Source organism: Rattus norvegicus, chromosome 3 (assembly GCF_021556685.1).
Source record: "Rattus norvegicus strain SHRSP/BbbUtx chromosome 3, alternate assembly SHRSP_T2T, whole genome shotgun sequence".
Lineage (NCBI taxonomy): Eukaryota > Metazoa > Chordata > Mammalia > Rodentia > Muridae > Rattus > Rattus norvegicus.
In genome coordinates, this window is record NC_141536.1 from 3,663,654 (window position 1) to 3,679,635 (window position 15,982).

General features: G+C 47.1%; 2 pseudogenes across 1 annotated transcript in view; one reads left to right on the forward strand and one right to left on the reverse strand.

Moving 5' to 3' along the window:
• Positions 1 to 15,982, forward strand: part of Nid2-ps16 (nidogen 2, pseudogene 15) — a 1,080,338-nt pseudogene that overhangs the window by 997,673 nt on the left and 66,683 nt on the right.
• LOC147995366 (18S ribosomal RNA) lies at positions 11,094 to 12,051 on the reverse strand (annotated as a pseudogene; the record flags this gene model as incomplete).

Here is a 15,982-nt window from a genome sequence, read left to right on the forward strand (position 1 = left end):
CCATCTCCCTGTATCCAACCACTCCACTCCCAGATAGGGAGATGATAGTTTGCACTTCTGCCCCAGTTGGGCTATCGAGGTTAAGAAAAGGGGAACCACCTCTGTGGTTATGTGATACACACACGAAATAAAATAAAAGGAGTGGATAGACGTGCCTGGCATTTTAAGATGCTCAATTTCTTTGCCAGCTTCATTTTGTTTCATTCTTTTAAAGGTTTATTTATTGATTTTCATTTATATGAGTACACTAAAGCCCTTTTCATATACACACGGCAGTAGAGTACATGGGATATCCCTTTGCAGAGGGTCGTGAGCCACTATATGGTTTCTGTGGCATGGAACTCAGGACCTCTGGAAGAGCAGAGCGGTGAGTGCTATGAACCTCGGAGCCATCTCTCCAGCCCTTCACAAGCTTTATTTAACTAAATATTAAACATGAATCAGAAACGCCAAATCCTGTAAATATGGTCCAGATTCAGCCTTACTTAGAAATCCAGAGCTGGCAGGGCGAGGCTGGGAGTGAGCAAAGGGAGTCTTCCTCTTTCCCTGAGGGTGTGCTATCAATTCCATGACCATTTCCAAACAGCTGGGTGTGAGTCTAACTAAGGTTTTCTTCAGTCATTTGCCATGAGCCAGAGCACTGAAAGGACAGCAAGGGATCAGACATTCACACTGAAATCGTCACTCACTGATTTCAGGCAGAAAACTTGCCCCCCCTAAAGAGGCACCGCCTGGCTCAGTGCTGAAGCAAAGTGTGCTAGGGCAGCAGCAGTATTTCCCGGACAGTCCTTCAGGGACATGTGTCCCACGCTACATCTCGCCAGCAGGAACGACGCGGCACACACAGGATCCTTCTGCAGAAAAGCTTTAATGCGTCTTGAGAGGGAGAGCATAAGCTTACAATGCAGAGACGCCGAGTGAGGAATAACCGTCCCTTATATAGGAAACTATCCTCGCCTAGGACGTGTCACTCTCTGACTGGTCGCTGCCAATTATGCCAGATGACGTACCAAAGCGTACGTGTCCCTTTGAGTAGGGAAGTTACCAGGCGCCTGCATATTGCCCTTTTTACTAGATGCGTTCTGCCGGATGCCGGTGCCATCTTGTAATGGAGTATGTGAGGACAACTCCTCACATCTCCCCCTTTTCTGTTTTTTAAGCAAACAGGACACCCAGATATAGGAGGGCGAAGACAGAGGTCATATCCTCGTACAAAGTTGGCGAACCTGTACAAGAGAGATACCCTTAGGCTGCTGTTGGGACCCAGGGCACTCCCGACCCGTCGCACTGCCATTTTTCGAGGGAGGGAAAACTGGGGCAGAAACCCTCATGTAATATGACATGCCTTCCAGAGAGCGTATTTTGTAGAACTTCCCTGTGCGATGCTAAGCTTGTCACCCCTCATGGGCTGCTCAAGCCGGACACTCTAATCCTGTGCAATGAACCGAGGTTCTAGGAGTGCAAGAGCTGTCCAGCCGGCGACCTGTTGCTTGAGCATGGTCAACCAGATATCGGCTGACGCTCCTTGTTCAAGGGCTACAAGCGCCTGGGCGATCACTACTTTGTCATTTCTTGTTTGACATCTCAATTTGCAAAGCAACCAGAGGAGTAACACTAATCCACAGCAGAGGATCACTCCAAAAATCCCACTCCCACCCATTCCTTGAAATAAGAGACTGCTGAGGTGATCCAGGACGACAATCGCTCCGTCAAAGTCGGGTAGAATTTACTTGAATGATGGTCGCTCTCAGCTCCCGAAGTGTCTGTTCAAACTCCGAGATCCAATTCTGTAACAGATGCTGTGAAAGACTCTTAGACAGATTAGCAGCTCGGGTAAATTTGTCATATTATATGGAGGTGACACAAAGCCTGGGAGTTTTTGCTCACAGCCAAGCTGGGCCAGTTGCCATAGAATGTCTAATTGCTCTCGGACCAGATCTATACTTTGGTTGACAAGCATAAGGCCTCCCTGTCTCTGAGTATTGGCCGAGGCCTGTCTGTCCCGAGCCACAGAGACGGTGACCGATAAATCATTGATAGTTTGGGTTGTCTGTACTGAATTTGACAAGGCCAATGCCGAGGCAGTAACCAAGGCAGCGACTGCTGTCGTAGCAATAATGCCAGCAATAATTGCAGAAATACCAAAATCTCTTTTTCCTCTAAATGAGGTCATGATCCCCGGGGTATCAACAGGGATCGGGATAAAGCGAGGCATGTGGGTAACTACTGCGATATTTTATATGAGTAGCTGTCCAGACAGAGGCAGCAGGTTTGATGTTCCCCGTCCAGGAAAATGACAACCGTCCCTTTCCGCACTTTCCTCCAAGTAGCATCGCCATGGGCATAAGATCAGTGCAGCTACCATTAACCCAATGTAAGGCCACCACCATAGAGAACTGTGGCGTTAGCCACAATGTCCTCCTCACCAGTTCCCCATGTGGCCTCCCTTAACCAAGCAGAAGATTGATTACATAACATAATGCAAGGGAGATCAAAAGCTGTTTTGTTGAATATGCCAAAACAAAGGCTGCCCTTAAGGGGAATAGTCCTATTTTCTTTTAGTCGTTCAACCTGTGGATCCTTAGGTAAATAGGCCAGTCCTAAATCCCTGTTAGTGGTACATCACCGGCATCAGGAGTGGAAAGGTTGACATTATTCCCCATCGTAGCTCGCCCTGCACCGTTGCTGGCATCCATGGAAGAAGAGTGAGGAGGTGCAGGAGTCCCAGTCCCTTCTTGATCACTTGCTTTGATGCTCCGAGTAAGTCGTCCAGGGATCCATATGGGATTTTCATTGTCCTGTGGAAAAACACAGACAGCTCCCCTGGATCTTATTAAAACAGGATCCGGGCCTTTCCATTCATTTGTCAATACATCCTTCCATTTGACTAATTCTTTTGTCCTCTTGGGCTCTGAGCAATGTCGCTCAGCCGCTGTTTGTCCAGCTTCATCAAGATTTAAAAAATTTAAGGTAAAAAGGGCCAGAGCAGTGGCCACTCGGGGTGTTGGGGGGAGTTCTATCATAATTCTCCCTCTTTGTTTTATTAAATATGATTTGAGCGTCCGATGAGCAAGCTCTATGATTCCCTGTCCTTGAGGGTTGTAGGGCAGGCCCGTCAGGTGGGTAACCTGCATCTGAGCACAAAACTGACGGAATTTTTGAGATGTGTAGGCGGGGCCATTGTCAGTTTTTATACATTTTGGCTTTCCCCAAGCACTCCATGCTTCAAGGCAGTGCTGAATGACATGTGTTGTTTTTTCTCCTGTAAGTGGGATGGCATGTAGAATGCCAGAACATGTGTCTATAGATACATGCACATACTGTAATTTTCCAAAAGTAGAATTATGAGTAACATCCATTTGCCAGATTTGCAATGGCTGTATTCCTCTCGGGTTGACCCCGATGTGAGGAACTGGGAGGAACTGGCAGCACTGTTGGCACTGGGTGACTATATCACGTGCCTCTTTTCTAGTTATAGAGAAGCGGCGGCGTAAAGTTTCTGAGGTGACATGGAAATTGCCATGAAAGGCTTTAGCGGCCTCTAAAGGAGAGGCCAGGGCCACAGCTATCATTTTTGTGGCTTTGTCAGCCAAATCATTCTCTGAACTCATTGGGCCAGGGAGTCCAGAATGGGCCCGTATATGAGTAATGTATACAGGGAATCTTCTATTTAATAGGATAATTTGGATTTTTCGGAAAATATCTGCCACCTTACTAGTGGTTTTAATTATACCGGCGGTTTCAAGAATACTAACAGCATTAACCACATAGGAGGAATCTGAAACAATATTTAGAGGAACCTGGAATTTTTCAATGACCTCCATGACCACTAGGCATTCTACCACTTGGGGTGAGGTTTCAAAATATTGTCGTGAGAATACTTGGGAGTTTACCACATATGCTCCCACCCCTGTTTTTGACCCATCCGTATACACTGTTATCCCCTCCTTTAATGGTCTGTGGGATGTGACGCGAGGGAAAACAACAGGTTGTGATCTTGCAAAACACAATAGGGGGTGTTTAGGATAATGATTATCTATCTTCCCTGTAAAGGATGTGAGCAGCACTGCCCAATCATCAGAGGTAGCGGCTAGAGTTTGGACCTGGTAGGGTGTATATGGGATAATCAAGGATTGGGGTGGAGTCCCAAAATGACAGATGGCAGCTTTTAGGCCCTTAATAGCCAGATGTCCTACTGCGGCTGGATACCAATCAATAATCTTCACAGGGGAAGCATGTGGATGGATCCATAACAGTGGACCTTGTTGCCATAAAACTGCAGTGGGTAAATCCTTGATATCTAGTACACAGAGTGAAAAAGGCAGAAACCAATCAATGCGTTGCAATTGGGCCTGTTTTATGGCATCTTCTACTTTTAGTAAGGCCTTGGTTGCAGCGGGAGTTAGCACACGAGGGGAGGTGATGTGGCCGTCCCCTTCCAATATTTCGAACAAAGGTTTTAATTCCGCGGAAGGGATTTTCAAAAATGGTCTCAACCAGTTGATATCTCCCAAGAGCTTCTGAAAGTCATTAAGAGTATGGAGGTGGTCTCTACGGATTTCCAGTTTCTGGGGTATAATCTTATCAGGGAAAATAATGGACCCTAGAAAATGACCTGTGTCAGCAATTTGGACCTTTTCTGTAGCAATATGTAAGTCCCATTGTTTAAGGGTTTTTTGTAATAAGGAATAGGCTTGTTTGAGTAATTCTAAGTCTTTATGACACTTCAATATATCATCCATGTAATGGATTAACAGTAAATTTGGATAGGTCTCCCTGACTGGTTTGAGGGCTTCCTGAACATATAACTGACACATCGTAGGGCTGTTGGCCATGCCCTGAGGTAGGACCTTCCACTGGTATCTTTTATCAGGTTCAGTATGATTAATTGATGGGACAGTAAAAGCAAACCTGGGCCTATCAGTGGGGTAAAACAGAATAGAGAAAAAACAATCCTTGATATCTATTATTACCAAATTCCAATCTTTTTGTAGGGCCGAGAGTATAGGAAGGCCCCGCTGAATGGGTCCAAGGGATTCCATCTGATCGTTAATGGCCCTCAAGTCATGGAGTAGTCACCATTTTCCTGATTTTTTTCCTTATTACAAAAATTGGGGTGTTCCAAGGAGAGGTGGAGGGCTCCAAATGTCCCAATCTTAATTGTTCATCCACCAGTCCTGTAGCTGCCTGTAATTTCTCAGAGGTTAATGGCCATTGGGGAACCCACACCGCATCTTCCGTCCTCCATGGTATGGGTCGTGCTGCCCCAATGGCGCCTAGGAAAAACCCAGGCCTTGTTTATGGGGGTTGGCGATCGGTTCAATGGGCGTGAAACGACCCTGTTCTAATCGCCCTAGGCCTTTCCCTTCCTTATAGCCCATCCTTGACATCATGTGGGCCACTTGTGAGGGGTATTCATTAGATAAGGTCAGTCCCATGGTCTGCATAACATCCCTCCCCCAAAGATTAACAGGCAGGGGAAGTACATAAGGAATAAATTGTCCCTGTCGGCCATCGGCAGTTGTCCAAGTTAGAGTGGCAGAGCTGATCATAGGGCATGACTGGTAGCCTAATCCTTGTAGCGAGTGAGAAGATTTTGTGGTAGGCCGTGATTGAGGCCACCATTTTGAGGAAATTATACTTTTATCAGCCCCAGTATCCAGTATGCCTTCGAATTTCTTTCCATTAATTTCTAAGCTCAATTTTGGGCGGTTGTTAAGGTGAACCACCAAATATGCCGAATCATGACCAGTGGACCCCATGGGTCCCTTGGTATCCTGTATCGTGGCCTGGAAGCACGGAAGGAGTAATAACTGTGCTATTCTATCTCCTTTACTTATGGAAAAAACCCCATCGGGACTTGAACAAAGAATCTGAACATCAAGAGAGCGCTGAGCTTCAACAAGGCCTGGATGGACTATCAGTCCTTGTAGGGCGAGAGATCCTCTCCCAAGGACAAGGCCTATGGTTCCCGGGGATAGAGGCCCCACAGTCTGAGCAGGAATTGGCTGAATGCCCATCTGGGGCATTAGAAAGAAGTCGGAGGCGGCATGCAGGTCCAATTTTGTGTCGCCTCTTGGGGGACCTCCTCTACCAGGGTCGTGGCCCTTTGAAAGCGGTTCCCATATCTTTGAGGGCCCTGGGACCGGGGGCCCACCAGCCCATTTTTTGACATCTCATTAGGCCGAGTCTCCAAAGGAGGGAGTATTTTGCCTTTAATGTCTCTCACTGATCGGCACTGGTCAGCCCTATGGTAGCCTTTGCCACATCGGACACAGAGGGTTGCAGACCCCCTGTCGCCTTTTGTCATCCTGCAGTCTCTTTTTAGATGGCCTGTTTTCCCACATGGAAAGCATGATCTTTTATCCGTCCCTTTAACGTGGCGTCGCTGGGAGTGGAGAATGGCGGCCGCCAGGCCTGAATTAGTTAGGGACCCTCCAAGTTCCCTGAAGACTCTAAGCCAATCCTGTAGCCCTTTATTTCTTCGGGGGGCTATGGCTGCTCAGCATTCCTGGGTGGCTTGCTTGAAAACGACCTGTTCTATAAGCGGTGCTGCTTGTTCAGGATCGCCAAAGATTCGTCCTGCAGCCTCTGTCATTCTAGCTACAAAATCTGAGAAATTTTCCTGGGGTCCCTGAATGATTTTTGTAAGTTGATTATCGATACCTCCTCTCCTGGACAGTGCCTTCCAGGCTCTAATAGCCGTGCTGGAGACCTGAGCATAGGCGCCCCAGTGGTAAGCAGACTGATCAGCTGCAAAGCGGCCCTGTCCTGTTAAGAGTTCGAAAGTCCATTCCTGTTGCTCAGTTATTAAGGCCGTAGCATTCGCTCTGGCCTGTGTTTGGGCTGCCTCATACCAGAGCGCTTTCCATTCCATGTATTGGCCCGTGCTGGCAAGGGCTGCCTTAGCAATCATCTGCCAATCAGCTGGTGTCAATGCCGTCATGGCCAACCTGTCGAGTTGTGTTAGAGTAAAGTTGGCCGTGGCTCCATACTTTCTAACTGATTCCGCTAATTCCTTAATCTGATTATATTCAACAGGGGCATGGACCCGTCCTCCCTCCGGAGTCTCAAAGAGAGGAAATGTCATACTCAGCTTTCTTCTCACCCTCTCGGGGACTAGTGAGAAGGCGCTTGAGCGTGTCTCATATGGAGGGGGCGCCGTTGGTGGCGGCCGCACTAGAAGCCTTCTATTACTTCCCCTACATTCATCGGGGTAATATCTTTCCTCCTCATATTTAGCTGTTTCCTCATCTAGCTCGGCCTCCTCCTCTGAGTCTAAGGTTTTATTTTCAGAGCTTTCAGAACTGTCGAGGTTCAGCACTTCTAGCTCTTTCACAGGGTATAGGCTGGCTCCCCCTCCTGGTTTATGTGTAGAGGAGGAAGTGCTGGAATCTGAAAATTTCAACACTCCCTTGTCTGCGGACTTACCGGGAGGGCCTTTTTTCTTTCTTAGGACGTCCTTTTTCTTGCGCGCACCCAACCTCTCACTACGTTCGGTTTCTGACATACTGTCCCGGACTACCTTCTACTACTGCTGCCTTACACGTTTCATTCTTTAGACAATTCTTAACCAGCTTCCATATAGCTTTGGTCCCTAGGCGCAGATCCTCTTCCGCCAATTTTCTTTCAAGGTCCTTTCCAAGTTTGTTCCATGAGGCAATTGTAAACGAGCCTGAACAGGAAAACCAAGGAGCCACCCTCTCCACCTCCTTCACAAAGTTTTTAAGTGTTCTTCCTCCAATTTTGATGTCCCTCTGCTTTAACACTGTTTCCAAGGCCGTGACCACAGACTGTGAGGATCCCATGATGGGCCAGGAACGCTGGCGGCTTATCTACATCCGTCTGACAAGGCGTGAGGTGAAAGGGTAGAGATGGACACGCTGCTCTCTTATGTACGGGAGTCTTACACGTGCCTCCCCGGACAGTGCCGCTTATCTACGTCGGCCTTATCGCATCCTTGCTCCTCAACAGTAAAAATCGAGGGTAAAAGGGAGCTGCGCGAAGCTCACTTATATACGTGAGACTGAGACGCGCCTTCAGCTGCTGTGATCGTCCTTTTAACAGCGAAAACGGTGAAAACAGAACATAATAATAAGAAAGAGTAGGGTATAGCTTCAACAAATCCTTCCCAAGGCGGTGACAACCCCAGACCAAAGTCCAAGAGAGGCCTGCCTCTCCGAACGTACCTGCCTGCAGTTCTGAATCCTCCTTGTCGCCAAGGGATCTCCGAAGGTGCTGACGATGGCGAGGTCTTTCCCGGGTTTGCGGCACCAGATGTCCCGCGCTACGTCTCGCCAGCAGGAACGACGCAGCACACACAGGATCCTTCTGCAGAAAAGCTTTAATGCTTCTTGAGAGGGAGAGCATAAGCTTACAATGCAGAGACGCCGAGTGAGGAATAACCGTCCCTTATATAGGAAACTATCCTCACCTAGGACGTGTTACTCTCTGACTGGTCGCTGCCAATTATGCCAGATGACATACCAAAGCGTACGTGTCCCTTTGAGTAGGGAAGTTACCAGGCGCCTGCGTATTGCCCTTTTTACTAGATGCGTTCTGCCGGATGCCGGTGCCATCTTGTAATGGAGTATGTGAGGACAGCTCCTCACAGACATGCACATTCTCCAGCCCCACCCCACCCCACCTGCTCTCAGCTAGCTCCTGTCCACCCCTACCCCTTCCCCCACATACAGGGAGGAGGCCTTGTGTGTGTGGAGGGGGGAGATGGAAGTATCTCTTGAGAGAGGGTTCGTGTCTCCCAAACAAATAAATAACTAGAATCTTCATTTATTTACTTTATTTCATCGAGCATACCCTGGCAGAGGGAAAAGGAACAGGGAAACTAGGCCAACTGGTAGAGCTCCTTTCATTTTGTTTCAAAAAGGAAAAGCCAAAGAAACAACAACTCCCTGGTTTTCGTGAAAGGAACATAATGGGAAAAGTTGAAACATCGGCTCGCCACTTAATACTTTGGCTTTTAATAAAAGGGCCAACAGATCTACCTACTATTTGGTAAAAAAGAGAATAAAAAACCACAAAAATGTTCTGTCAGCCAACTTCCCTTTAAACCTCTGTTAAACAGGAAGACTGTTTTTTTTAAACATTTTAAATATTTAAATATGTATTTGTGTGTGTGTGTGTGTGTGTGTGTGTGTCTGTCTGTCTGTCTGTCTGTCTGTCTGTCAGTGTCTTCTGTATGGAGAGGATGTGCTGTAACACTCGGGACGGGGTGGTGTGGGGCCCACGGGTGATGCCGCACCGCCGCCCCAGTCACCTTCCCCATAGGGCCTTCCCAGGGGTCCCGTAGCTGGTTTCCGGGCATCACCACGGTGGAAGGGCGCCTGGCTGTGGCCAGTCACTGAACAGGGGGGGAGGGGCGGTCACCCAACAACCCCACCCCTGGCCACACCTGCGTTCCCGCGCCGGCTGCCTGAGCGCCCGCAAACCCCCTGTTGGGAGGAAGAGGAACAGCGATGGCGGGACGCTTGGAGGGGGGAGAAAAACGCGTGGGTGGAGGGGTCGGGAGGAACGGGGAGTGCGAAAAATCCGCCGGGATCACCTGCACAGCCAAACGCGTGCCTCTGGGTTGAATCCTCTGGGCGGACTGCGCTGACCATACCCGTTTACCTCTTAACGGTTTCATGCCCTCTTGAACTCTCTCTTCAAAGTTCTCAACTTTTCCTTACTGTACTTGTTGGCTATCGATCTCGTGCCGGTATTTAGCCTTAAATGGAGTTTACCACCCGCTTTGGGCTGCATTCCCAAGCAACCCGACTCCGGGAAGATCCCGGCCCAGCGCGCCTGGGCCCGCTACCCGCCTCACACCGTCCAAGGGCTGGGACTCGATCAGAAGGACTTGGGTCCCCCACGAGTGGCGCCGGGGAGTGGGTCTTCCGTACGCCACATTTCACGTGCCACGGCATGCGGCGGAGATTTGGCACTGGGCTCTTCCCTGTTCACTCGCCATTACTGAGGGAATCCTGGTTAGTTTCTTTCCCTCTGCTGACTAATATGCTTATATTCAGCGGGTCGCCACTTCTGATCTGAGGTCGCAGTCGAGAGGGGAAGGAGGAAAGGAGGGCGCACGCGGCCACGGGAGGACAGAAGAAGAAGAGAGCGACAGGGCACCGGGGTCCCAGGCTGGGGCCTGCGACCTCTACACCGGCCAGCTCCCACATCCCGGGGACAAGTCGCATCAGCGCATGGACGCCACAGTGTCACACCAGCTGGCGCCCGAGCAGACAGTCCCCACAAGAGGGAGGGGGGGAGGTGAGGTACCTGAGACCGGCCCCGGCGGGTGTGGTATCCCCCCCACCCCTAGTCCAACCCTCGCAGATTGCTCTCTCTGCACGCACTGGCGGGAGCGTGGTGGCGGCGTATGCACGGACCCAGTGGGCCGGGCCCGCCTCCCACCAGGCCAGAGGCGTGATGACCAACCCGGGTGACACGGCCCCTCTCGCGCCCAGGCACCCGACCGGCCCACCCCGATGTGTCCCCACGGTGGGGAGAGAAGGCGAGGACAGGAGCGGGAGTGGCAAAGCAAGCAGGAATGAGCCACGAGAAGGGTGGCCGGCCCGCGGCACCGGTGGACGGGGAGATGGAGGCCCATGCAGACCCACCGGACGTGGACGACCGCCGGACGCCGCCCACGTCTGAACTTCGGGAGACCAGCAGAGTCCCAGCGGCGCGACGCCCCCGCCGCCCGGTCCACACGAGATGAGATCACAGAGCCGGTCCAGAAAGAGGCAGAATGACCTCTGTATGCTGAGGGCCTTGGCTGGCCAGCGGGCAAGGGAGGCGCCGGCCACAGAGGCAGCAGTGGTGGAGGCGGAGGCGGGCGCATGGAGGCAAGGACATAGGCAGACGAGCGAGGGAGAGAGAGAGAATGGAGGAGGTCCCTCGACCGACCAGACCTGACACCCTCCCCGCACCGCTCTGTAATGACCCCCGCCTTTCCCGAAATGCTCACTTGGCCAGCCGGCCGCGGCACACGCCACGAATGCGACCGGGACCGGGGACGCGCCTCCTGGTGAGAGGAGGGAATCACACAGGCCCGAGAAAGGACCAGACACCCCCTCGGCCTTCTCCTTTAATGATCCTTCCACCGGTTTACCTACAGAAACCTTGTTATGACTTTACTTCCTCTAGATAGTCAAGTTCGACCTTCTTCTCAGCCCTCCGACAGGGCCATGGGCCGATCAGGCCTCACTAAACTATCCAATCTGAGGCCTCACTAAACCATCCAATCTGAGGCCTCACTAAACCATCCAATCGGTAGTAGCGAAGGGTGCTGTGTACAAAGGGCAGGGACTTAATCAACTCAAGCTTATGACCGGCACTTACTGGGAATTCCTCGTTCATGGGGAATAATTGCAATCCCCGATCTCCATCACGAATGAGGTTCAATGGGTTACCCGCACCTGCCTTTGTAGGGTAGGCACACGCTGAGCCAGTCAGTGTGGCACTCGTGCAGCCCCGGACATCTAAGGGCATCACAGACCTGTATTGCTCAATCTCGGGTGGCTGAACGCCACTTGTCCCTCTAAGAAGTTGGGGGATGCCAACCGCTCAGGGGGTCGCATAACTAGTTAGCATGCCAGAGTCTAGTTCGTTATCTGAATTAACCAGACATATCGCTCCACCATCTAAGAATGGCCATGCACCACCACCCACGGAATCAAGAAAGAGCTATCAATCTGTCAATCCTGTCTGTGTCCGGGCCGGGTGAGGTTTCCCGTGTTGAGTCAAATTAAGCTGCAGGCTCCACTCCTGGTGGTGCCCTTCCATCAATTCCATTAAGTTTCAGCTTTGCAACCATACTCCCCCTAGAACCCAAAGACTTTGGTTTCCCAGAAGATGCTTGACTATCATGGGAATAACGCCGCCCCATCGCCAGTCGGCATCTGTTTAGTTATGTACCCCCATTTGTTTTTCTTTTTCTTTCTCTATTTCTCTTTCTTTTTCTTTCATTGGGGGAGGGGATTTTTTTTTAATTCACATTTTAAATATTATCCCCTTTCCTGATTTGCCCTCTAGAAACCGGCTATTACTTCCCCTCATGCCTCCTGTTCTGAGGGCAGTTCCTCATTCACCCACTCACTCCTTCCAACCTGCCCATTCTGACAGTTCCCTACACTGGGGCATCAAGCCTTGACAGGACCAAGGGCACTGGTGCCTGAAAAGGATATCCTCTGCTTCATATGCAGATGGAGCCATAGGCTCATCCTTGTGTATTCTTGGGATGGTTGTTTAATCCATGGAAGATGGAGGGCAGAGATTTGGTTGGTTGATATTGTTCTTCTTATGGGGTGGCAAACCCCTTCAACTACTTCAGTTCTTTCTCTAACTCCTCTTTTTAGAACCTTGTTCTCAGCTCAATGGTTGACTGCAAGCATTCTCCCTTCTTCCCTCCCTCTCTTCTTCCCTCCCTCACCACACCGCTGTTTGTATGTTTGTGTGTTTGTGTGTCTCTGTGTATGTGTGTCTTCTGTCTGTCTGTCTGTGTGTCTGTCTGTATGTCTTTCTAAGTGAGTGTCACTTTTCTATTCTTAGATAAAGTGATGAGATAAGAGTCTTACCCAAGCTATGCAAATCCGTCCTTTAGGCTGAGGCCAGAGTATTTTTTCCCTCTGTTCTACTATTTATAGACCTAATACTAGGAGCTTCTAGCCTCCATGTAATCCAACCTTCCAAGCTGACTGATTCAATATGGTTTCTCTTGGCATCTTCATGAGTTGTTCTACGTGGACTCACATTAACTTGGACAATGTGTTACAATCTTCTGGATCCTTCTAATTCTCCAGCTTTTTCTATTATCCCCAGTGAATAGTTTGTTCTCTCAGAACCTGAATCTGTAAAATCATGTCCAGAAAACTTCCGTAAACACATGCCACACACCACAACTTCTCTTTCTTACTCTACTTCTCTCTGTCTTTCTTTTGTCTATTTTTGTCTCTCTTTCTCTACTCTTGTGTATTCTCTTACTCCTAAGCTGTTCTCATGTGAATTGGGCATATTTTATCTGTGATACATTCTGTCACTTTTTTCTTTGAATTACTACTTTATCTGGCCCTCAATTATATGACACTTTCAAACATGGCTACTTCTTTATATAAACTAACCTTACAATGTACAATCATTTTGCTAATATTTATCTACCTAGTTCTTACCTGGACCTATTGGTTGTAAAGAATTAACCTTTCAGGATGCCTATATTTATGGCAGAATCTTTCTGACATTTCATATATGATGTCCTGTGTCTCAAAGATGAGGGTATTAGAATAAAATTATTCTACACATTTTCTAGAACGTTGAAAGATTCAACTTAAGTCTTATTTTACGATCCCATTAGCAGCCATCAGTCCAAAACACAAAATCACTAAAACAAATCCTAGTTGCATCAGGTAGGGTGGGAAGATATCCCAGTGATTAAGCAGGCAGGAAATGTTAGAGAGACATGGGAAGAAGATTGCTTATTAGTCAATATTTATGGCTTGCTCAGCCTGTGTTTTTATAAAAGCTAGAACAATAAACCCAGGAGTGGGACAACCTACAGTGAGCTGGGCCCTCCAACAAAATTATTGATCAAGAAAGGGCCCACAGGCTTTTTCATAGGACATTCTTATGAAGAGTTTTTTTCTCAGTTAAGATTTCCTCTTCCAAGTTATCTCTAGTTTTATATCACGTTGATAAAAAACCTTCCTATATGGTTTGTAGGTGAGAGTTTGTGGGTGTATATCTCTAAGCTTGTGTATTGAAGTGATATCATTAAAAATTTTACAAAAAAATGGCTAATAATAACCTGTGTGTGTGTGTGTGTTTCTTTAATCCCGCAGGCTTTCGCCCGATTCTCGGTGCCGTGTCGGTGCGGGCATTGGGCACCGACAGTGTATGTCAGTGAAATTTTGTGTGTATATGTGTTTCTGCATGCCCACAGATATTGTATGTATCATAATAGAGTATTAAAGAGGACAATGACTTAATCTGAAGAAATGCTTTATATTACAGCACACACCAGCAAGAAAACATTCCTTTTTTGGCATGGGGTAGCAATTGGGCTTGCAACAATAAATTATGACATATGCTAGGAAGAGTGAAATAGCTCAGTAGGTAAAGATATTTGTTGCCAAGGCAGTTAACCTTGGTTTGGTCCTTGGGACATACACAATGGAAGGAGGAAATGAATGCCATAAATTGTAGTCCGTCATCCACATGTGTGCAAATACTCAACTAAAAGAATCAGAAAATTAGAATTCTATAAATATAGGATTTAAAATATATGCATAAATTAAGGTAAGGATATAGATTGACATGAGATATGGTAAGAATTCTGTAAAGCTGATACATACCCAGACTTAGAGAAAGTATTCCTATACATATGTGTGTTCCATTTCTCCCATTTCTGAAGCAAGAAAAAAATTACATACATGGAACTTCTGCCTAGTATTACAGAGCAACAGAACATAATATTGAGAATTAAAAGAAGAATACATATATAGTTCATATGAAGGCAACTTGGTCTTGCAGAGATAAGCTAAACAACTCCTGGATACTATAAGTTCAGACTCATGAACATGTATTACTCAGATTGATGAATCAAAAACTTAAATATGGGGCATGTAGATTCCAGAGACTTTTCCACAGTGGAATTGTGTAACCAGGGTGACCAGACAATAGCACTTGTATTTGTATCACTTAGATTTATAGGGACCTTTCCTTGCATGGTGGAGGAATAGTCATCTACACTGAAATGTACTAAATGTAACTAGAGAAATAAAACAAAATGTTCTCCTTTATAACCAAATCAGGAATACTACTAGGAGATTCCAGGTTTCTTAGTCACATTGTGAAATAGAATCAAGTGACCTTGTTCCAATATGATATTCTTCATTCTTTCTGAGATATGAGGTAGAGGATGAAAGAAAATACCCCAACAACCTGGGTTTAGGGTAATATATTAGTTAAAAATGTCAAGTGCATGAGTCCAAGGGCATCTGACATCCATCAGGAGTCATGGAATACCTCCACTGGACTCTCCAGAGTGGTTGCCTGTGTAGGATTTAGTTGCTGAATCAGCACTCATTTTTCAAATGTAGAAGACATCAAAACATAGACAAGAGGAATCATCCTCATATTCATTTACAAAGCACCCGCACAAATTTTCTATTGTCTTACTTGGAAAGGATAAATTTAAAAGACTAAAACAATATTATTATACTCAAGGAAAAAGCTTGTGTCAAAGAAACAAAACAACAATTAAAGGCAAAAGTCTATGTTTTTCAATAGAGTGACTATAAGGAAAAGAAGTACACTTTAAGCAGCAATTGTTATCTTCTTCAAATTTATGGAGCATGGATGTTATAAAATGAATGGTAAGATAGAATAACAATGTAGGGTGAGAAGCTAATTGAGAGAGGAGAAGAAATTAAAATCAAAACAGCTCAGACCATCAAAGAAGCCTGTGGTAAAACCAAATCTGCAGCAACACAATTGTAAGCAATACCCATTATGGAAAAGTAAAAGACAATTCAAAAGACACATTAATGTATATGATGGACACTTGTGTCAAGTTGGATTTAGATGCCTCTAAATCTGGAGGGGTTTGTCTCCTATTGAGAAGGCAAATGTTGTTCCCATTCAGAAATTTGAAGTAGATTGAATATTTTTTCCCTCTTTGTCCTAGTAAAAAAAAAAATAAGGCCAGAAAATAATTTAAATTGTAAACGTGTGTATGTGGGGGGGTGTGTCTTTATTAAATTATGTGTGAGTATTTGGATGTATAGGGTTGCCTGTGGAGGCTAGAAAAGGAAGAGTATTGGGTCCCTGAAACTGAAATTACCAGTGATTATGAGTCATCTTGTTCCTTGAATCTAACATGGGTCTCCTTCAAAAGTAGTACATGTTCTTAACTTCTCCGTCATCTCTCCAGTCTCCTGTAAAAATAAGTTAAAAAAAATGATTTCTGTTGCCTAAAGACAAG